This window comes from Musca domestica, unplaced genomic scaffold, assembly GCF_030504385.1.
Source record: "Musca domestica strain aabys unplaced genomic scaffold, Musca_domestica.polishedcontigs.V.1.1 35, whole genome shotgun sequence".
Taxonomy (NCBI): domain Eukaryota; kingdom Metazoa; phylum Arthropoda; class Insecta; order Diptera; family Muscidae; genus Musca; species Musca domestica.
In genome coordinates, this window is record NW_026712315.1 from 6446451 (window position 1) to 6469529 (window position 23079).

Here is a 23079-nt window from a genome sequence, read left to right on the forward strand (position 1 = left end):
AGAGACTTTCTATGAGAGGACCTTGGCGTCTTATATGAGATGAGAAGACTCTTTTTTATGAGAATACATTCACGACTTGTAAGCGAAGATCTTCAGATCTCCTAGGAGAAGAACTTCAGATCTCCTATGAGAAAACTTCCATTTGGGGGCCTAATAGTCTTCTTTGAGAAGAACTTTTAGTATTTTTTTAGAATACCTTATGGTACTGTCCATAGATCGCAGACTTGTAGTGTAAATTTACTGATCATTGATGACAACAATCGCCTCAACAAATAAAGCCAATATAATTTAATTGGACGAAGATTTAGGATAGAGGCAAGTATCATTGTTTCGATGGCAATTGCCTGCCAGCAAAGTACCATCGAGCCAATGAGTCATCAAAGAAATCGAAACCCCACGAGAAGAGGAAAATCTTAACGATGACTGGCATGATGATGATAATGACGATTATGAAGACCTCATCATCGTCATCACGATGAACATCACTACCAGAACCACCACCACTGACATCCATGTAGACAATCATGTGCAACATCGGATAAATATGCATGGGATACGTACGACCCGGCTGGATGCCTCATGTACCTCCTCCGAAGTAATGGAATTGTACATGGCTGGCAAAAATGTAGTCAGCAATTACAAGCATTGCCAACAACGACAACAACAGCAATAAAGAAACGCATAACAATTTGAAGCTGTCATTTGTTAGCGCATCTGTTAATTTCATTTTTCAACAACAAACGACAACAACAATAAATTACAAAATTCCTAATGACAACAAATGCAACAGCAACGACAGCATCAGCCAAGACACGTCTTTTGAATGGAGCGCGATTGTGTGTGTGTAAATGTTATGGTTGGAGCTCTATAGCTCTCCTCCAAGCGCTGGTCGAGTTGTAAATATTACAAAGATTCCAGCCGGCAGGGGTATGTAGCTTGTACCCTACACCAGCAGAAAATAAAATTTCAAAATGGAGTGGGATCCATGATTGGGGAAATATCAAAAATATTGACCAATGTCAGATTTTTGTACCAGTAGCTGGTAAGACCTCCGTTGTCAAGAGCATATGTTATATCTGTCCGACCGTTTTAAAATAAATCTCGTTCTAGAAGAACTTTAAAAAACCCCAGTAATAACTCCCATTCGAATCTCAATATCCAAATAAATACCAGCAGCTGAACTAACCTCAAGCCTAACAAAGACAACACTCAAGCCAACAACCAACTCCCATCCCCCCTCTTTGCATAGCAAACAAATGGTAGCCAGATAACTTGGCGGCTTATTAGTTGGCCACATGTTTGAAATGGCCGTTCATTCAAAGATGTTGGAATGTCGACAAGCAGGCAGGCCGGCTGGTTGGCTGACAGGCACACAAACGTTGCATTGAATTGCGTCTGAGTTACATGTTCAGATGCAGGCAGTCAGTCAGTCAGTCAGCCAGCCAGGCAGGCAAGTTGTAAGCCATGCCAGCCGACAAAATGCAATCGGTTCTTATCTTCAGCCTCTCAACGACACCACCCCACCGCAGAGTACCCATCGAACAAATGTTATAATTGCTGAAGTTTCAATGACAATTCTTGAACACTTTAAATTCGATGTACTTCTGAATACATAGCCAAGTCCCGGCATGTGCTTGGATGAAATAAATAATCCGCTCATTATGAAAAACAAATTTGAATCTGGACACGAAAGCTTCATTTCCTTGATAATGTCGAACAATAAACAAAAAGAGAGGGTTTAAAGAATATACCATAGATGGCATTCCTAAAGAAGAACATTTGATATTCTCATAGATGAACGGTTGGTTATATCACAGAGGTGTTCTGATGAAAGAGAGAGAGAGAGACTGAAGCTCCTTTCATAGAACAGCTGAAGGTATTTTCATGAAAGGCCCGAAGGGGTTCTCACAGATGATTACTTAGATCTCCCATAGAAGGACCGAGATATGGTCATCGAATAGCTGAAAAGATTCTTATAACAGAGCCAGCAGGTCTTGTAATTAAACGTCTTTTTGAAAAAGATCAGAATTTCTTTTTAAAAGAGCTGACGCCTCTTCTCCTAGAAAATCTGAAGTCTCTTCTCGTGAAAGAGCTGCAGTCTCTTCTCATAGAGGAGCTAAAATTTCTACTTCTCATAGAGGAGCTAAAGTCCCTTATTCTCATAGAACAGCTGAAGTCTCTTCTCATAGAAAAGTTGAAGTCTCTTCTCATAGAAAAGTTGAAGCCTCTTCTCATAGCATAGCTGAAGTCTCTCTCATAGAAAGCGCAGAATTCTGTTATCATAGAAGAGCTGAAGTCTCTTCTCATAGAAAAGCTTAAAGTCTCCTCTCGTAAAACAGCTGAAGGTCTTTTCTCAAGAAGATCTGAAGGTCTTCTTATAGAAGAATTGAAGGTTTTCACAAAGACCTTCTCAGAGAAGATCAGAAAGTTTTGTCTTAGAAGACCGGAATGTCTTCTCATTGAAGACCGGGATGTTTTTTATAGAGGAGCTGAAGGTCTTCTCATAGAAGATCGGAAGGTCTTCTCATAGAAGATGGGAAGGTCTTCTCATAGAAGATCGGAAGGTCTTCTCATAGAAGATCGGACGGTCTTCTCATAGAAGATCGGAAGGTCTTCTCATAAAAGATCGGAAGGTCTTCTCATAAAAGATCGGAAGGTCTTCTCATAAAAGATCGGAAAATCTTCTCATAGAAGACGAGAATGTCTTCCATGGAAGACAAGAAGGTCTCCTCACAGACAACAAGAAGGTCTTCTAATAGAAGATCGGAAGGTCTTCTCTTAGAAGACGAGAAGGTCTTCTCTTAGAAGATCGGAAGGTCTTCTCATAGAAGAGGAAAATGTCTTCTCATAGAAGATCGGAAGGACTTCTTTTAGAAAATCGGAAGGTCTTCTCATAGAAGATCGGAAGGACTTCTTTTAGAAAATCGGAAGGTCTTCTCATAGAAGATCGGAAGGACTTCTTTAAGAAAATCGGAAGGTCTTCTCATAGAAGATCGGAATGTCTTCTCATAGAAGATCGGAAGGTCTTCTAATAGAAGATCGGACGGTCTTCTCATAGAAGATCGGAAGGTCTTCTAATAGAAGATCGGACGGTCTTCTCATAGAAGATCCGAAGGTCTTCTCATAAAAGATCGGAAGGTCTTCTCATAAAAGATCGGAAGGTCTTCTCATAAAAGATCGGAAAGTCTTCTCATAGAAGACGAGAATGTCTTCGCATAGAAGACGAGAATGTCTTCTCATTGAAGACGAGAAGGTCTCCTCACAGAAGGCCGGAAGGTCTTCTCATAAAAGATCGGAAGGTCTTCTCATAGAAGACGAGAGGGTCTTCTCATAGAAGACGGGAAGTCTTCTCATAGAATACGAGAAGGTCTTCTCATAGAAGATCGGAAGGTCTTCTAATAGAAGATCGGACGGTCTTCTCATAGAAGATCGAAAGGTCTTCTAATAGAAGATCGGACGGTCTTCTCATAAAAGTTCGGAAGGTCTTGTCATAAAAGATCGGAAGGAATTTTCATAAAAGATCGGAAGGACTTCTCATAGAAGATCGGAAGGTCTTCTCATAGAAGATCGGAGGTCTTCTCATAGAAGATCGGAAGTTCTTCTCATAGAAGATCGGAAGTTCTTCTCATAAAAGATCGGAAGGTCTTCTCATAAAAGATCGGAAGGTCTTCTCATAGAAGATCGGAAGGTCTTCTCATAGAAGACGAGAAGGTCTTCTCATAGAAGACGGGAAGGTTTTCTAATAGAAGATGGGAAGGTCTTTTCATAGAAGATCGGAAGGTCTTCTCATAGAAGACGAGAAGGTCTTCTCATAGAAGACGAGAAGGTCTTCTAATAGAAGATGGGAAGGTCTTTTCATAGAAGATCGGAAGGTCTTCTCATAGAAGACGAGAAGGTCTTCTCATAGAAGACGAGAAGGTCTTCTCATAGAAGATCGGAAAGTCTTCTCTTAGAAGACGAGAAGGTCTTCTCATAGAAGACGAGAAGGTCTTCTCATAGAAGACGAGAAGGTCTTCTCATAGAAGACGAGTAGGTCTTCTCATAGACGATAGGTTCTCCTGGAAGGTTGCATAAGAATGTATTTTTCACTACCATGGTACGTGTTTGTTCTCATTGGACTCTCCATTTAGCTGTAGGTTCAATCCAATCAAGGCTTTACCTTCCAAAGCTACCCACCTCTTTGATTGAACTGTGCACATCGAAGAAGTACTTGAAAACGTGTTATATTTTTGTACCGGGCCCAAGGGAGTTCACTGAATTCTGCCATTATGAATTCCCAAGAGGAAATCGAATGAATTCAAAAAAAAATGTTGCACACTCGTATCCCAAGCCCCCCATGCCCCTACCTTCATTATTACTGTTTATTTTGTGAACCAATTGCTCTTGAATAAAGAGTTCAAACACACGAATACTTGTGTGAGTGTGTGGGTATGTAAACATGAACATAAACATAACATTACATACATACACACAATACATGAAAAAAAAACCACTCTTACTTTCAAAAATAAATTTCCGTGCAATATTGAAATGGATCGATATGGCCCCCTCCCCCCGGTCAATACTACCCCCCCACCCCCCACCCTACCAAAAACAAATATTGAGTGCTCCAATTCTGTTTTATTTCACTTTGATTACTGCTGCTGTTGTTGTTGCAGTTTGCCACAGCTTGGAATGCATCGAAAACTTGCCGATACACACCAACATGGGTGCACACACACTGAGATACATACATATGTGTGTAACCCATAAATGTATGCCATCCATGATTATGAACTCAATATGAATATTAATTTTGTTGTTGTTGTTGTCGCAGTTTCTGTAGTTGTTGTTGTAATTTTTTTGATTCGATCCATATTAATTTGTTTATTAATTATTTTGGGGCTTTTGGGGGATCGGAGCTCGTTAAGTGCACCAGAAGAAGTAGCAGCACTGCACGGCAGAGTTACGGGTGTGTGTGTGTGTGCATCATTATCAGAGTGTGTAAGTGTGCGTTTCATAGTTTGTATTTATGTTTTTTATAAATTGTTGCTGTTTTTTTTTTTTTCTTGAATATCATTTTGTTTGTCTTGGCATTTCATTTTCCATTTTTCTTTGCCTGATGAGCAACCAGCTCTTATTTCTCAATCGAGTGTCGTTTTTATTGAATGGGGTCATTAATTTGTAAACGACACTTTGGCGTAGGGTTCGAACACCACCAATGCCGGGGAGAGGAGGAGGAGGTATGCCGCCGTGCGTGTCGGCCAGTGAAAGTCAGATTAGGAATTAATATTCCATAAACAGTGGCCAAAAAATAAAATAAAAAGGCAGATTGTTATAATGCTGATGATGATAGCGTATCTCGAGCTGTAATCAAAAACCATGCGAGCGTGGGGGAGAGGTGAAATGCAACTTAAAAACTTCGAAAAACTTCCGAAATTATGAATAAAGTCATTATAAAATTATAATGTTTTCAATGGCGGCTTGGACAGCGCCATTAAGTTTTGAAAAAATTGGAATTTTTAATGCATTTCCTAGAATTGATAAAAATAAAGGCTACCTCTCATAACGTAAAACATGAACAAGATAAAAGGCAGTAAATTTGGCCGGGCCGAACTTTGAATACCCTCCACCATTTGCAACGAATTCGGAAATTTTCAAAAAATAAAATCCTTAACAAATTCTGTTAAAATTTTAAAAATCTTGGACCTACACAGGCATTGTTTGTCATAAGCCATTACCATATTCAAATTCCAAACTTGAAATAATCAGTGAATAATGTAACTAAAATCATTAAAACATCCTATATAGGGAGGTACCGTTATGTCGGAACTGTGCGAAGACGTGAACTTGCATAGATAATTTTTTGTCACAGGCTGTAGCATCTATTACGAACTTCAAATACCACATTTCAAACAATTTCGGTGGGTATAGTACCTAAAATCGTCAAAATACCAAATATAGGGAGGTACTGATATATGGGGCCTATACGAAGACCTGGACCCGCATAGACAATTTTCTGTCACAGACTGTAGTTCCCATAACGAATTCTAAATACGTAATTTGAAACAATTTTGGTGAATAATGAAGATAAAATCATCAAAATACCGAATATTGGGAGGTACCGTTATATGGGGGCCATACGAAGACGTGGACCTACATGGCCCATTTACGAACTTAATCTGCCTACTGGAAAAATAAACATATGTGCAAAATTTTAGCCGTCTATCTCAAATCATTCGAAAGATAGCTTGATTACAACAGACAGACGGACAGACAGACAGACAGAGAGACAGACGGACAGACAGACACACGGACAGACAGACGGACATTGCTAAATCGGCTTAGAATTTTACGCTGATCAAGAATATATATACATTGTTGGGTCTGACATGAGTATTTCGAGGAGTTACAAACGGAATGATAGAGTTAATATACCCTCCCTAGTATGGTGGAGGGTATAAAAAGATTACAACAACAATTATTGTAATTACAACAATTATGCTGTAACAGCTTCTAAACAATGCCGCGTCTATTCGGTCCCTTTTAATGGCCTTCATCCACACAAAGACGGCCAATTCATTAGAAGGCTAATTTAAGACAATTGATTTTGATTTCGGGGTGAAGGGCAACGAAAGGCATGTGGGAGTTCCAACACGGCATGTAAACCGTATGAACCGAAAATGGTGTTTTTGTAGAATAACAAGTAAAAAAGTATCAGATGTTTACCCCCAGTCAATGTTCGATTATTTAAATATTGTTGTAAATTGTTGACCCTCTATCTAGTAGGTTCCGAAGAATATATATATCTTCTTTACAAGAGATCTTGTGTTAGCAAATATGTTTGTGTGTGTGTGAAATTTGAAGAGAGTTGATGGAAACATTGACATGTACCAAGTCTGAATGGAATCGGATGTTAATTTCGCCTTTTATGAGCTTTAAGGGTATTCAAAATATTAACACATTGTGGGGGAGGTACTTGATGGAGTTGACCGATATATCCATTTTAAAGTTTGAGCTAAATCGGATTATCGTTTCTCCTTCTATGCGGGAAAATATATATTTTTTTATTTAAATTTCAATCTTTTGTGTGGGAGATACCAGAAGGAGTGGACCGATATTGCCCTTCTGCGAACTCTATCTAAGTTTGAAAATAATGGTGGGATGTGCCAAGTTAGAACAAAATCTGATTCGAAAGTTATAGTGCTCACCAGCCAAACAGACGGACGGACGGACATCGCTAGATCGATTCCAAATGTCCTGCAACGGGTTTGGTCCAAAGAGACCCAGGGTCTAAAACCGTTATTCTGATGAGACGTTTAGGCCGTATCAAATTATATACATAATCTTCCTAGACATATGGCTGAGCGTATAAAAATTAAAAGAAACAAATTAAAAGGCATCAGTCGGTTTTGCCGAGAGATATATACCCTCAGCCAATTTTCGATTATTTAAATATATTTTTACTTCCTTTATAATTTTGTTGACCCTGTATGGAGTAGGTCCCGAAGGAATAGGTCAATATTGACCATTTCGTATCGGACCTGAATAGTTATAATAGAAATATTGTGAGGTGCCAGAATCGGACTATATGTAATAAGAAATGGTCCGATCTCTACCATCTTTATAATAGATCTTGTTTTGATGAAAATATTGAGATTGAGACCAAGTCAGAATGGAATCGAATGTTAATTTCCTGTTCTATGAGCTTCACGGATATTCAAAATTTTGACCCTTTGTGGAGGAGGTACCAGAAGGAGTAGACCGATATATACCATCTACACAGCAGATCTTGTGTCAATAGAAATAATGGGATATGTGAAATTTGAAGAGAAGCAGATTCTAATTTCGGATTGTAAGATTGTTTTGTTTATTAAAAACTTTGTCCCTTTGTGGGGGAGGTACCGGAAGGAATTGTATGCTTATTTCGGATTTTATAATCCTTTTATAATCGTTAATTGGGTTGTGTAAAATTTTAAGAGAATTATATACTTAATTTGCCTTTTATGGTCGTTTTAGTTATTCAAAATTTTGACCCTTTGTGGGAGAGGTAGCAGAAGGGGTGGGCCGATTCCTGCCACTTTTGTTGATAGAAATATTGAGATGCATTGAGTTTAAAAGGAATCGGATGCTCATGTCGCATTTTATGGTCGTTTTGGTTATTCCAAATTTTGACCGTTCGTAGGGGAGGAATATACCGTCTTCGCACCAGATCTTGTGGAAATATTTCAACTTTTTCTATTTATAGAGCAGACGATAAAACTTTCCCATGCATGGAACAGCTTTTAAAGCTCTTCCATGTTTATAGAACCGCAATAACTTCTCCAAGTTTATACTTTTTTTTTCTCTTTTTATAGAAGAGTTTTAAAACTGGTATGTGCACACTAGAGATCCAAAAGCAATAAAGAAATTGTTACAAAATACCATTTTTAATCGGAAGAAGTTCATAATGGCCATAGAAAATCCTCTGTACATAGATATACCTCATGTGAACTTCTAGAAATGAAAACATTTCAGAAGATCTTCTGGCAATAGAAGAGGGTCGGAAAATGGTCAGACCATAAAAGAACCATTGAAGAGCTTCAGAAGGACTTTAAGACTTATTTATGTGTAACATCTGCTTCAAAGTTCTTCCATATGTAGAATGGTTTGACCCCAGAAAGAATTCAGACGCTGATATATCTATGGAATGCTTTTGGGCGCAAATCTTTCTATAGAGACGCTTTGCAGAAGGCTTTTTTTTTTTTGTTAAAACTACGGATGGTCTTTTTTCCATAGAACAGCTTTAGCAGCAATTCTTCGCACAGAACACCTTCGAAAGGTCTTCTTTCCAGCAAAGAAAAGCTTTTGATGTTAATTCTATTCACACAAAAGATTTGGAATGTTCTCTGACCATAGAAGGACTTTCGAAGGTTTTTTGGCCATTGAAGGTCTTATTCTCATAGAACACTTTTAGAAGGGATTCTCTATAAGAAGTGATTCTGTCTTAGTCTGAGGTAAAGTCAGTCGCTGTCGGAGTTGACTGTATTTATTGTGATTTTCGGTTATTGGTTCGAATACTTTGTGGGAAATATTGCAGGTTGTTATTGTTGAATCTACTTGGCTGGATTCGGTCAGGAGGAGATCACGTTATTGGATTCGGTTGTTCGGGTAGTCGCTTCGTCTCGACAGTAATAGGGCTGCTGAGATCGAGTGCAAGTGACCATCGGCGCGGTGGCAGCAGCTTTGATTATAGTGTTGATGGATTCAGCACGAAGTTGATTTGGTGTGTGGATGTCGGATTGCTGGTTCGGATTTCAAATCTTTAGGGTTCGGGTGCAAGGCTTTTTCCCTGAAGTCTTCGGATTTTAGAGGGCCCCACGGTTGTCGTACACGTTACTCCACTTGTGGGTACTCGGGTGCTACTCGGATTAGAGGGAGCTGACTATGAGCATGGAGGTGGCTAAGAGCTTGGAGCTGGCTATGAGCTTGGATCTTGCTAAGAGTTTGGAGCTGTCTAAAAGCATGAAGCTTGCTAAGAGCTTGGGGCTTGCTAAGAGCCGATCGAATTGTCGCAAACTAATACTAGCTGGCTAAGAGCTTGGAGCTGGCTAAGACATGGAGCTTGGAGCTTGCTAAGAGCTTGGAGCTGGCTAAGACTTGGAGCTTGCTAAGAGCTTGGAGCTGTCTAAAAGGATAAAGCTTGCTAAATGCTTGGAGCTTGCTAAGAGCTGATCGAATTGTCGCAAACTAATACTAGCTGGCTAAGAGCTTGGAGCTGGCTAAGACTTGGAGCTTGCTAAGAGCTTTGAGCTCTCTAAAAGCATGAAGCTTGCTAAGAGCTTGGAGCTTGCTAAGAGCAGATCGAATTGTCGCAAACTAATACTAGCTACCAAGACTGCGGACGAGCCACACGACTTCGGTAGGAAAACCCGATGTATTAATTTGAGCCGTACTTCAAAGTAAATGAGAATTATATCTGTCCGTAACTGTAGAAAAATACATCGACGAAGTGAAAAGAAAAGTGATTTTAGGTAGATATTAGTTTGGATAGAAAGAGGTATAACCTGTATGAAACGGTCACGTTACATCTTCCCACAGAGGAACTTTTTAAGATCTTCTTTCTTCCAAAGAAAAAGTTAATTCTCTTCGTCCAAAAGCTTTAGAATTTATGAATTTATGAACTTTATAAGGAACTTCTGTCTATAGTAGATCTTCAAGAGGCCTTTAAGTCTTATAACTTCGGACGGTCTTCTGGCTGTTAAAGGGCTTTAGGAAGTCTTCAGTGACGTTCTAGACATAAAATACCTTGATGGGTTTTGTGTGACATAGAAGTCCCTCTAAAATACTTCTTCTGACCATAAAAGAGCTTCTAGATCTATATCTCTAAACATAACGGATTCTCAAAAATGATTTCTATTACGTCTTTGATTTTGATAGGAGGTCCTTGAAAAACTTCCAAAAAATTAAATTCTATTGGTCGTAGGAGAGCTTCAAAAGACGTTCTAAACATAGAAGACCTGAATGGGTTTTTTGAGGCATAGAAGCCTTCCAGTCTTCTCCTGACCATAAAAGAGCTTCTAGGTGTATATCTATATTCTCAAAAGATTTCTACTCGGTTTTTGATTTTGATAGGAGGTCCTTGAAAACTTTCAAAAAATGTCAACTTGGTCTTTGATTTTGATAGGAGGTCCTTGAAAACTTTTGTAGAACTTCAACAAAAGGGAGACAGGAACTATACAAGTTCTTCTCTTCATAGCATGTCTTCTGTCTATAGTAGATCTTCAAGAAGTCTTCAAGTTATATAACTACGGACGGTCTTCTGGCAGTTTAAGAGCTTTAGGAAGTCTATTTGTCGTAGGAGAGCTTCAAAAGACGTTCTAGACATAAAAGATCTTCATGGGTTTTTTTGAGGCATAGAAGTCCCTCTAAAAGTCTTCTTCTGACCATAAAAGAGCTTCTAGGTGTATATTCTCAAAAGATTTCTACTAGGTCTTTGATTTTGGCTGCAGGCCTTTGAAAAACTTTCAAAAAATTAAAGTCTTTTCACACTTACGCTGGGTAAAAATTAGTCCCCCTTTTGTGGAACTTCAACAAAATGAGACAGAAGGGAGACAAGTTTATTGCAGAAGAAACCGAAAAAAAAAGTTATAAAATTAGGTCAGTAACGACGACGCCGACGATGACGACGACAATAATAAAATTGGTGGCGGCACATTTCCCAGTGTTTTTGTCTTAGTTTTCGTTTTTATTTATTTATTTATTTTTTTTTTTTGTTATTTTCAGCAAACCAACAACAATTGAAAAGGGAGCATGCATGCCTGCATTCCCTTGGTTCGGAAGGGCGGCGAGTTCCAACAGCAACTACAACAATTGTGAGCTAAGGTTATGTGGTGGAGTTGTTGCTTGTGCTAGTGCTCTCGATGATAACACAGATAACAAAAAGAGCATACCATTCACAATTACAACAAAAAAGAGGGTGATGCGGGTGGTGGTGGAGAGCACTGGGAGAGGTACAGAGGGAGAGAAAGCCATAGATATTCAGTGGGAGCCAAGCTAGCAAAACAATTTGTATTATCCAACTTTGTAGTGCTGTGCGTGCCGAGGCTAAATATATCTCGGGTAAATATTGCCAGTCAACAATTAACGACTAACCCTGCAACAACAACAACAACGAAACTTGCAACAATAACAAGCACAGCAAAAAAAAAAAGACAACAACTTAATCATTGAACCGTCTCCAACAAGCCAGTGAATAGCAGCGGGATAGGAGGAGAGCGAGGGAGCGAGCGGGCTGGCGAATGAATTGCTATGACCTGCATTATTTGGTTAGCAGGGGAATGAACGACGTCAGCTCGACTAAGCATGGTTTTTTCATTTGTTTCTGAAAAAGACAGCAACAGCAACATAGTTGCCACTGACATCGCCCTTGTTGCTGTTGTTGTCAGCGTCGTCATCATTGTTAAGTATCTATTTAAGTCAACAACACCCAACGATGCATTAGTTCCTCTTGATTATTTTCACCCAGTTAGGAGTCCCCAACATCATTCGCCCCCTCCAGAACCAATAGAAGTTGGAAGTTGGAAGAGGGAATAGTGTTTTTTTTTTTCAGTGAGGTTATGGTGAACTTTTCGAAATCGATCCACTGCTGCATTTAAGAAATGATGTAATCTGCTCTGCTATGCTTCGCTGTGCTGCAACCCAACCAATCACCCAACTAGAGCATTTAAGAAGCTTAACGAGACTGAGTGATGGATTATATTTTGTTGTCATTTTCGTAAACAAATTGAATTTCTTTGCTTTGTGAACCCGGAAACTTGGTCAGTCACCTTCAGTGCTTCAAGTTGAAGGTAAACGCTTGAAATGAATTGAGTTTTCTGAAGAGGAATGGCCAGGAGTTCTTCAGAAGCTCTTCGATGGCTAGAGGACCTTCTAAAACTGTTATAAGAACAGACTCATCTATGGCTAGAAGACCCTGTGAAGCTATTTTGTGGGTAGAAAACCCTCTGAAACTTTTCTATGGATGAAGAATTCCGAAAGCCTTTCAGTTGCTAGAAATATATCAGTGGCTGGATGGTCCTCTGAAGCTCTTCAATGAAACGAAACGAAAACGAACTCTTCTATGGCTGGAAGACCCTCTGGAGCTCTTCTATGCGGAGAAGACTCTCTTTATGGCCAGAAGATCTTCTGAAGTCCTTATATGCCCAAAAGACGTTCTAAAGCTTTTCTATAACCAGAAGACCTTTTAAAGCTCTTCTATGACCAGAAAACTTTCTGCCACTGAAGCTCGTTTATAACCAGAAGACCTTCTGCCACTAAAGCTCTTATACGACCAGAAGAAATTCTAAAGCTCTACGACGGCTAGAAGACCTTTTGAAGCTGTTCTATGGCTAGAAAACTTACTGAAGCTCTTCTGTGGCTAGGAGACCTTCTAGCTATGGCTAAAAGACCTTCTGAAGCTCTTCTATGGCTAGAAGACCATCTAAAGCTTCTCTAAGGCTAAAAGACCTTCTAAAGCTCTTCTATGGCTAAAAGACCTTCTGAAGCTCTTCTATGGCAAAAAGACCTTCTGAAGCTCTGCTATGGCTACAAGACCTTCTGAAGTTCTTCTATGGCTAGAAAACCATCTAAAGCTTATCTAAGGCTAGAAGACCTTGTGAAGCTGTTCTATGGCTAGAAAACTATCTCAAGCTCTTCTGTCTCTAGAAGACCATCTAAAGCTTATCGAATGCTAGAAGACCTTCTGAAGCCCTTCTATGGCTAGAAGACCTTCTGAAGCCCTTCTATGGCTAGAAAACCATCTAAAGCTTATCTAAGGCTAGAAGACCTTGTGAAGCTGTTCTATGGCTAGAAAACTATCTCAAGCTCTTCTGTCTCTAGAAGACCATCTAAAGCTTATCGAATGCTAGAAGACCTTCTGAAGCTCTTCTATGGCTAGAAGACCTTCTGAAGCCCTTCTATGGCTAGAAGACCTTCTGAAGCCCTTCTATGGCTAGAAGACCTTCTGAAGCCCTTCTATGGCTAGAAGACCTTCTGAAGCTCTTCTATGGCTAGAAGACCTTCTGAAGCTCTTCTATGGCTAAAAGACCTTCTGAAGCTCTTCTATGGCAAGAAGACATTCTGAAGCTCTTCTATGGCTAAAGAACCTTCTGAAGCTCTTCTATGGCAAAAAGACATTCTGAAGTTCTTCTATGGCTACAAAACCTTCTGAAGTTCTTCTATGGCTAGAAGACCATCTGAAGCTTTTCTACGGCTAGAACACCTTGTGAAGCTGTTCTATGACTAGAAAACTTTCTCTCTTCTATGGCTAGAAGACCATCTGAAGCTCTTCTATGGCTAGAAGACCACCTGAAGCTCTTCTATGGCTAGAAGACCATCTGAAGCTCTTCTATGGCTGGAAGACCTTCTGAAGCTCTTCTATGACCAGAAGATCGTCTGAAGCCCTTATATGCCCGAAAGACGTTCTAAAGCTTTTCTATAACCAGAAGACCTTCTAAAGCTCTTCTATGACCAGAAAACTTTCTGCCACTGAAGCTCTTTTATAATCAGAAGACCTTCTGCCACTAAAGCTCTTCTATGACCAGAAGAAATTCTAAAGCTCTACGACGGCTAGAAGACCTTTTGAAGTTGTTCTATGGCTAGAAAACTATCTGAAGCTCTTCTGTGGCTAGAAGATCATCTAAAGCTTATCGAAAGCCTTCTTAAGCTCTTCAATGGCTAGAAGACCATCTAAAGCTTCTCTAAGGCTAGAAGACCTTCTGAAGCTCTTCTATGGCTAAAAGACCTTCTGAAGCTCTTCTATGGCAAAAAGACATTCTGAAGCTCTTCTTTGTCTACAAGACCTTCTGAAGTTCTTCTATGGCTAGAAGACCATCTAAAGCTTCTCTAAGGCTAGAAGACCTTCTGAAGCTCTTCTAAGGCTAGAAGACCTTCTGAAGCTCTTCTATGGCTAAAAGACCTTCTGAAGCTCTTCTATGGCAAAAAGACATTCTGAAGCTTTTCTATGGCTACAAGACCTTCTGAAGTTCTTCTATGGCTAGAAGACCATCTGAAGCTTTTCTACGGCTAGAACACCTTGTGAAGCTGTTCTATGACTAGAAAACTTTCTGAAGCTCTTCTATGGCTAGAAGACCATCTGAAGCTCTTCTATGGCTAGAAGACCATCTGAAGCTCTTCTATGGCTAGAAGACCATCTGAAGCTATTCTATGGCTAGAAGACCATCTGAAGCTCTTCTATGGCTAGAAGACCATCTGAAGCTCTTCTATAGGCTAGAAGACCATCTGAAGCACTTCTATGGCTAGAAGACCTTCTGAAGCTCTTCTATGGCTAGAAGACCATCTAAAGCTTCTCTAAGGCTAGAAGACATTCTAGATCTCTTCTATGCCTAACCGACCCTATGTAGCTCTTTTATGCTTAAATAACCTTCTGAAGTTCTTGTGTGGCTGGAAGACCGTCTTAAGGTTGCATATAGCTATAAACCTTCTATGCTAAAAGATTTTTAAATTTCTTCTGTGGCTAGAAGAGCTTCTGAAGCTCTACTATGACTAAAAGACCTTCTGAAGCTCTTCTATGACAAAAAGACCTTCTGAAGCTCTTCTATGGTTAAAAGACCTTTTAAAGCTGTTCTATTATAAAAAGACCTTCTGAAGCTCTTCTATGAATCGAAGATCTTCTGAAGCTCGTCTACGAACAAAAGACCTTCTGAAGCTCTTCTATGAACCGAAGACCTCTCCCATGACTAGAAGAACTTCCGAAGCTTCTCCATGAATAGAAGAACTTTCTATACTTTCCTTTGATGCTCTTTTTTAAAGTTATTGTATGACTAGAAGGCCTTCTGCAGACCTTCTATGGACAGAGAACCTGCTAAAGCTCTTCTACGGATAAAGAAGTTCCTCTGCCGTTGGAACGCAAAGGTCATCGTTTTATTGATAATGTGCTGTGTGAAAATCCATTTCGTTATATTCTACAGTTTAAAGCCTTTCTAAAGTCTTTTTGTTTGTCAAGAGGTTTTTGTAACTCTTTTTGGGCTAAAGACCTTCCCTTGTACAAAAGAATGCACCCAACGTTGGGCGCCATCTCCTTGCAGTTAATTGGCCAATATTTATTCGATTAATCTATGAAATTATGAGAATTAAATTTTTAATTGTCATAGCCATTACCTCTTTACGTTGGTTGCCACTTTCCCTCACACATAGAAAATTAAGTATCAATCACAACCTCAGACCAATTCGAATTCGATTATTCTGATTTATCAGAACTTTTCTTTCCTTTGTCAATCTAAAGACTTTTTGAAAGATATAAAACTTCGTAAGAAAACAGGAAAGGGTAAAAATATATTTTATTTTAAAACTTCCCTTCCGGGTTTATTTATTACTTGCGAAATTTCAAAAATAAATAAAGGGGAAAAGTACTAAAAAGCCCTCCATAGCCACAACAAAGTAATGAGCGTTTTAAACAAAAAGAATTGAAACCAGAAGAGGGGAAAGCCCCTATGCCAGAACATATGCCACGTGACAATCAACTCAATGGGGGGAGACCATGACAAAATGTGGCGTGTAAAAGCATTGCAGCTAGACGACTACCCTACATCAGAGTGGAGTGGAGCGGAGTGTAGCATGTCCTTCTATGGTTGACAGCAGATGTTGACAGCATTGTGCCAAAATGAATGCTTTGGAAATATACGCTTTTGAAACACACACATTAAAGTGAAACACCTACTGCAAACACCCTTCGTTTAACAAAGTAAATGGACAAGTTGCCCCCCTCCCGCCGTCTTATGTCTCTTTCCTATCTCCCCCCATGAATTTTTTTAGTAATTTATATATGTAGACAGTATCCATAAAATAAGCCTTATTTATTTTATCAATGAATGATGCCATAGCCATGGTAACCAAATGGATTTACTTTTTTTGGGACGGGGGTGATGAGGAAGAAGGGAGCATATTTGGTTCTTTTTGGAGCTTGTTTGCCACGAAAATGAGGACAATTGTGGATAGGGTATTATCTTATGAATGATGAGTGGTCGGAAGTATAGATATGGGTATTATTTTTATACACTTCAATTTTGATAATAAGCATCCATTCACTAACTGACTGACTGACTGACTTGCTGGATGGTTTACTTTGGAGATTCCCCCAAAACGAAAAAGCCCAAGAAAATGGAACAGAATATGCCTACATCAAAGGCCAGTCAATGACAGACATAAAACATTTGTGTCCACCACAACAAAGTGATGTCATCGTCAGCAGCAGCATCATCTTCATCGTCATCAGAAGTAGAAAGAGCATTGGATTCCATTGAACTGGAACACATTGTGCTGAATCCATTGTTCGGTTTCAAAGAGAAGAGAAATGAAATAAACGGAAAAAATACAAAAATGAATCCAAAAAATTCTCATTATACTGTCAATGCTTTAGCTCAAACTTTTTGGGGCGAATCGAAGGCCATTCTGGTGATGGAGTGTTTTAACGTATTTTCGGTATTGCAAAAATATTTTCAATCAAAGAAAAATAATTGTTGAAAGCAAAACAAGTTTCAAATGAATGTTCTAGTCAATAAGAACATTTCGAAACAATACTCTACCCTGAAACTCTCTAGGAGTCCTGAAAGGCTAAAAAAGCTTCAGACGTCCATTTACAGAAAAGCTTAAGGGGGAGATCCATTCAGGAAAGATATTTAGAAGAACTTCTATTTGAGAAAAAAAACTTACGAAAGTTATCCGTTGATAGAATGGGTTCAAAATGGCTTTGCAGCCAAAAAGGATCTTCCGATACTTTGGATCGTCTTCTATCCACAGAAGAGCCTCAGGGGGTCTACTATTTATATACGATGTTATAAAGGTGTTCATATGGTCACAAAAGAAATTCATAAGATCTTCCAGCCATAGAAGGTCTTCAGAGGATACTAGAAGCATAAAAAGAACATTCAGTAGGTCTCCTACATACAGAAGAACTTAAGAATGTCTTCTAATCATAGCAGACTAACAGAAGATCTTTTGTGGATGAAAGAGGTATTTATCCCAGGAAAGGGCCTCTAGTCACAGGAATGCTTCAGAAGGTCTTCTGCACATAAAAGAGCTTTAGAAGGTCTTCTGCACATAGAAGAGCTTCAGAAGGTCTTGTGGACATTAAATCGCTACAGTAGATCTTCTTTTCATAGGTCCTCTAGCCATAGAAGATCTGCAGAAGGTCTTCTAGTCATAGAAGAGCAACCGAAGGACTTTTTTTCATAGAAGAGCTTTCGAAGGTCTTCTAGCCACAGTAGAGCTTCAGAAGATCTTCGTTTCATAGAAGAGCTTTAGAAGATCTTCTAGCCATAGAAAGGCTTCAGAATGTCTTATTCCTTTCATAAAAGAGCTTTAGAAGGTGTTTTGGTCATAGAAAAGCTTCAGAAGGCCTTCTGGTCATAGAAGAGCTTCCAAAGACCTTCTGGTCATAGAAGAGCTTCAGAAGGTCTTCTTTCCATAAAAGAGTTTCATAAAGTCTACTTTCCATAGAAGAGCTTCAGAAGGTCTTCGAGTCATAAAAGAGCTTCAGAAGGTCTTCTAGTCATAGAAGAACTTCAGAAGGTCTTCTAGTCATAGAAGAGCTTCAGAAGGTCTTCTAGTCATAGAAGAGCTTCAGAAGGTCTTCTAGTCATAGAAGAGCTTCAGAAGGTCTTCTAATCATAGAAGAGCTTCAGAAGGTCTTCTAGCCATAGAAAGTCTTCAGAATGTCTTATTCCTTTCATAAAAGAGCTTCAGAAGGTGTTTTGGTCATAGAAGAGCTTCCAAAGACCTTCTGGTCAAAGAAGAGCTTCAGAAGGTCTTCTAGTAATAGAAGAGCTTCAGAAGATTTTCTCTGCATAGAAGAGCTACAGAAGGTCTTCTAGTCATAGAAGAGCTTCAGAAAGTCTTCGAGTCATAAAAGAGCTTCAGAAGGACTTCTAGTCATAGAAGAGCTTCAGAAGGTCTTCTAGTCATAGAAGAGCTTCAGAAGGTCTTCTAGTCATAGAAGAGCTTCAGAAGGTCTTCTAGTCATAGAAGAGCTTCAGAAGGTCTTCTAGTCATAGAAGAGCTTCAGAAGGTCTTCTAGTCATAGAAGAGCTTCAGAAGGTCTTCTAGTCATGGAAGAGCTTCCGAAGGTCTTCTAGTCATGGAAGAGCTTCCGAAGGTCTTCTTATTTTCATAGAAGAGCTTCCGGAGGCTTCAAAAAGTTTGTATTCGTAGAAAAGCTTCAGAGGGTATATTTTCATGGAGGAGCTTCAAAAGCTTTTCTAGCCCTAAAATAGGTTCAGAAGGTATGTATTTCTAATTTCAGGGTATCTTCTCTGCATAGAAAAGCTTCAATTCGTCGTTTTTGCACAGCAGAGGTTCACAAAATCTTCTACGAATAAAAGAACTTTAATCAACATTTTGCTCTCTTTTCTTTTGATCTGCTCTTTTACACATATTAAATTCTCATCCTTCAACATTTTCCAGTTTATAATTATCCCAGGGTAAATGCAATACACACAATGAAACTTGATCCATTTAACCTCAAAATATTTCGAAAATAGCAACAACAACAACAACGCAAACAATTTAATAAACACAAAATTGCTCACCCAGAAATGAAAAATACCGCAAAATTCCTTAAATGTGATGTGTGCAACATACCTGAAATGAGAGAACAACAGCAGCAAAACAAATTAATAAGTAAATTGAGAAAAACGAAAACTATTATTGGTGTTGAATTCCGCAAAAACAAAATTCTCATTAGAAATTATTATTAACGAATTCGAGCAAAAAAAAAACGCACAATTGGCCAAAAGCTGAAATGAAATCATAAAACAAAAAGAATTAAAGGGAAATTATTTACGAAGAAAAATTTACACAGTAAAAATTTGAAAGGCCAGATCCGTCGTCATATTATAGTATGAAGATGGCGGATAAAATATGACACCGTGGTTCTGAATTGAAAAAAAATAAAATTTTTTGTCATATGTATATTTGAAAGTTTTCCGTGTTTTCTTTTTAAGAGAGTATCACGTTGGGCGCCATTTTAAATTTTGGTAAATAAGACAATTGGCTTGTCATCAAAAATATCTTCTTAAGACTGAATGGATATTTCTTAAACAAAAAAACACATGACGAGCTTTTGTTTTATCATGCGGACCCAACTTAGGCGCCATAAATAGTAGTAGCATGTTGGCCCTCAATATCCACAACAATTCATGATAGTGTAGTTGTTTTCAATAATCGAAGAAACCGGACAAAAACTAAAAAGAACCAGTAGAGAAAATATTAAAGTCGGGCGGGCCACATTGCTAATTTAGTAGAGCTGCGCATAACAATTAAAAGTTTTTATGGGAGAATTCAATCATACACGCTATGATTATAATTATAATTTAAAGTTCAAAGAACTAAATATGCGAAACATTTGTATCTATTAAATTCGGACCTGTATTGCCCATTTGGTGCACAATTAATTTGAAATCGGATAAAAATATATATGGGAGCTATATCCAAATTGGAACCGATCTCGATAAAATTTGGCAAAGATATTTCTGAGCTGTATTTGATATATTTCCCTGAATAACGTTGTTCCGGAGTGCATATTACGGTTGTGGGTAACAAATATGACAAATTGGATGAACAGTATATATGGGAGCTATAGCTATATCCGAACCGATTTCGATCAAATTTGGCATACTTATTTTCAGGTCCAATCTGATCGTACGTGCAAAATTTCATACTATTCGGACTGATAGTACACGTTTGGTGCACAATAAAAGGCAAATCGGACGAAGATATTTATGGCAGCTATATCTAAATTTTGACCGATTATCTCCAATTTCAATAGGGTTCGTCCTTGGGCCAAACAAATGATTTGTGCAAAATTTCATCGGGATAGGGCAATAAATGCGAACTGTACTTTGTTTACAAAAATACATGGACAGACGGACGGACGGACATGCATAAATCGACTCAGAATGCGATTCTATGCAGATCATCAAAACGAACTATGGGTCTATCTCGTTTCCTTTTGCCTGTTACAAACAAATGCACAAAGACATAATACCCTGGCCACCTTGTGGTGTAGGGTATAAAAATGTACACTTTAAAAATATTTTGGGGCACCACGTTGGGCGCCATTTAATGTTTTAATACTATGCCCTCAGATTTTCAACAAAATATCCGAGAGAAGCTTCATTGAGCCACACATTGGACGCCATTATCAATAATACTAAGATTGCACTCATAATATGGGAAAATTCAGATTATGCTATTCAGGGGAGCAGAAAATTAATACCAATAAACGATAGTTTGAGATAAACAAGAACCATTTTTATAGCCGCAGCCATATGGCTAAGAAGGATTTATATCATTTGATACGGCCAAAACGTGCTTCATCGAAATAACGATTTTAAACCCTAGGTCTCTTTGGACCAAATCCATTTCAGGACATTTGGAGTCGATCTAGCGATGTCCGTCTGTCTGACTGGCTGGTTCGCACGATAACATTCGGGACTATCCGATTTGGTCCAAACTTCGTGCATCGTAATATTATCAAACATATATCGATTTCGGAGTTGGGCAATATTGGTGCACTCCTTCTGGTACCTCCCCTCCAAAAGGTCAACATACTGCACAGAAAAAGAAAGGATAACCCGATTTTGCTCTAACTTTGCAAATCCCAATATTTGCACCAGTGCTAGGTCAATATCGGTACACACTAGCAAGTACCCTCCCCCCACAAAAAGTCAAAATTTTGAATAATTATAACTAATTATAAAATGTGATATCAGAGTCCGATTACCGATTCGATTGCATACATCACAATATTTTTATTAACTCCAGGTCTAATGTGAAGATGGAATATATCGGTCCACTCCTTCTGGTATCTCTCCCACAAAGTGTTAACATTTTGAAAATCGATGAAGCTATAAAACGCGATATTAACATTCGATTCCGTTCAGACTTGACAAATCTCAATATTTCCATCAATACAAGATCTGTTATAAGGATGTTAGAGATCGGACCATTCCTGCTGTTTCCTCCCCCACAATGGATCAACGTTTCGAATAACCAAAACGATTAAAAAATCCGAAATAAATGTATGGTTCTCTACCAATTTACACATGCTATGAGATGAAAAAACTGCAACCAAGTTTGGACTTCTGTCATTTCTAAGCCACTCGTCCGACAGCTGTTAAAATTATTCCAATGACAGCCCATTATATTATTTACAATCGTACAAAAGCATTTTGGTGGTAGCGAAGGCCGACGTCAAGAAAGTGGAGGGAAGAAAACAGCAACATCAGCAGAAATGGTTTGAAAATCATGAAGCGACTTGATCGCAATCCCCGTCGCAGTAGCCGAAAAATGGCTCGTGAGCTGAACTTATCGCAATATTCTATTCGGCAAATATTGAAAAATGAGCTCGGGGCTCGGGATCGGAGCTATTGAAATTCCAAAAAGTGCAGGAACTTACACCGCAACCGAAAGAAAATAGACTCAAAAGAGCTTGGCCGAAAGTAATGAACTGCCGAATTTGGTTTTTTCCCACGAGAAAACATTCGTTGTTCAGCAGTTTGTAAAAAAAATAAACAAAATGATCGTCTTCACTTGCCAAAGAGGTCAGCTGAAAATGTGAACCTTCGGTTGGCCACCAGAACTCAAGCGTCGGTCATAGTGATGGTGTGGGCAGCCATCGCCATAACAACCGATGGTCGCTCTCCGCTCGTATTAATCGACTGTGGCATCAGAATAAATGCCGAATATTATCGCGAAAATATTCTGAAGGGTGTAAAGCCTTGGGCATTCCAAAAGGACCACCACCCTCGCACTCACCACGCTCCACCAAAGAATGGTAACAAAATTAAGTTACTCGCTTCATTTCCAGCGCACATTGTAAAAATTATGGCGTTTGACTTTGTTGTAGTTTTTTTTTTATTTCACCCTGTATTTTTATTAACACAAGATCTGTTGTGATGATAATACATGTCTGCGAACCCCTTATGATGCCTCACCCACAATTTGCACATCTCAGCTAATATAAAGTAAAGGAAGATATCAGACTTAGGTCAGATACGATCTGGACAATATTGACCAACTGCATCGGGACCTCCCCCATAAAGGGTCAACAATTCGAATCAACATAACTCAAGGCTGGGGGTATACATCTGTCGTCAAAACCGGCTCATAATATTTAACTAGTTTTTTTTTTCTTTGTTTTGTGAAAATAATACGGAATCTTTTACACGTTACTTATGAAATTCCACGTTGGGCGCCATTTGATGTTATACGAAGTAGGCATGTGAACTTTTGTAAAAATGTTGTATTTATAAAGCTTTGGTATATGTTGGGACCCACATTGGGCGCCATTGAAAAGAACACTGTACCAAATTCAGCATTCCGTTCACTTATACCTCAAAATTCCACTTTTTGCGATTGGTAAACCTCTGTGCTTTGAAATATGAATGAACACCGAGTACGCAAACTATTTCTTGTGATTAAAATTAAAAACTATTCCAAGAAAATGTTTGTTTTGAAAAAAATTTCAAATTATTACAGGGTGAGAAGATACAATGAATAGATTTGCAGAAAAAAGAAAGAAGAAATTTGCCCAGGGATGCTGATGAAATGTAAACCTCCACT

General features: G+C 38.8%; 1 protein-coding gene across 2 annotated transcripts in view; it reads right to left on the minus strand.

Annotated features, from left to right (window-relative positions):
• Positions 1-23079, minus strand: part of LOC131803917 (uncharacterized) — a 289037-nt gene that overhangs the window by 171183 nt on the left and 94775 nt on the right. The window contains exon 1 of one of the 2 annotated variants that reach the window (XM_059125841.1): positions 19044-19095. The exons of the other annotated variant lie outside the window; for it this stretch is intronic. The gene's annotated coding sequence lies outside the window, so the exon portion shown is untranslated. Of the gene's footprint in view, positions 1-19043; positions 19096-23079 lie in introns of those variants that run through there. 2 annotated transcript variants of the gene reach the window in all.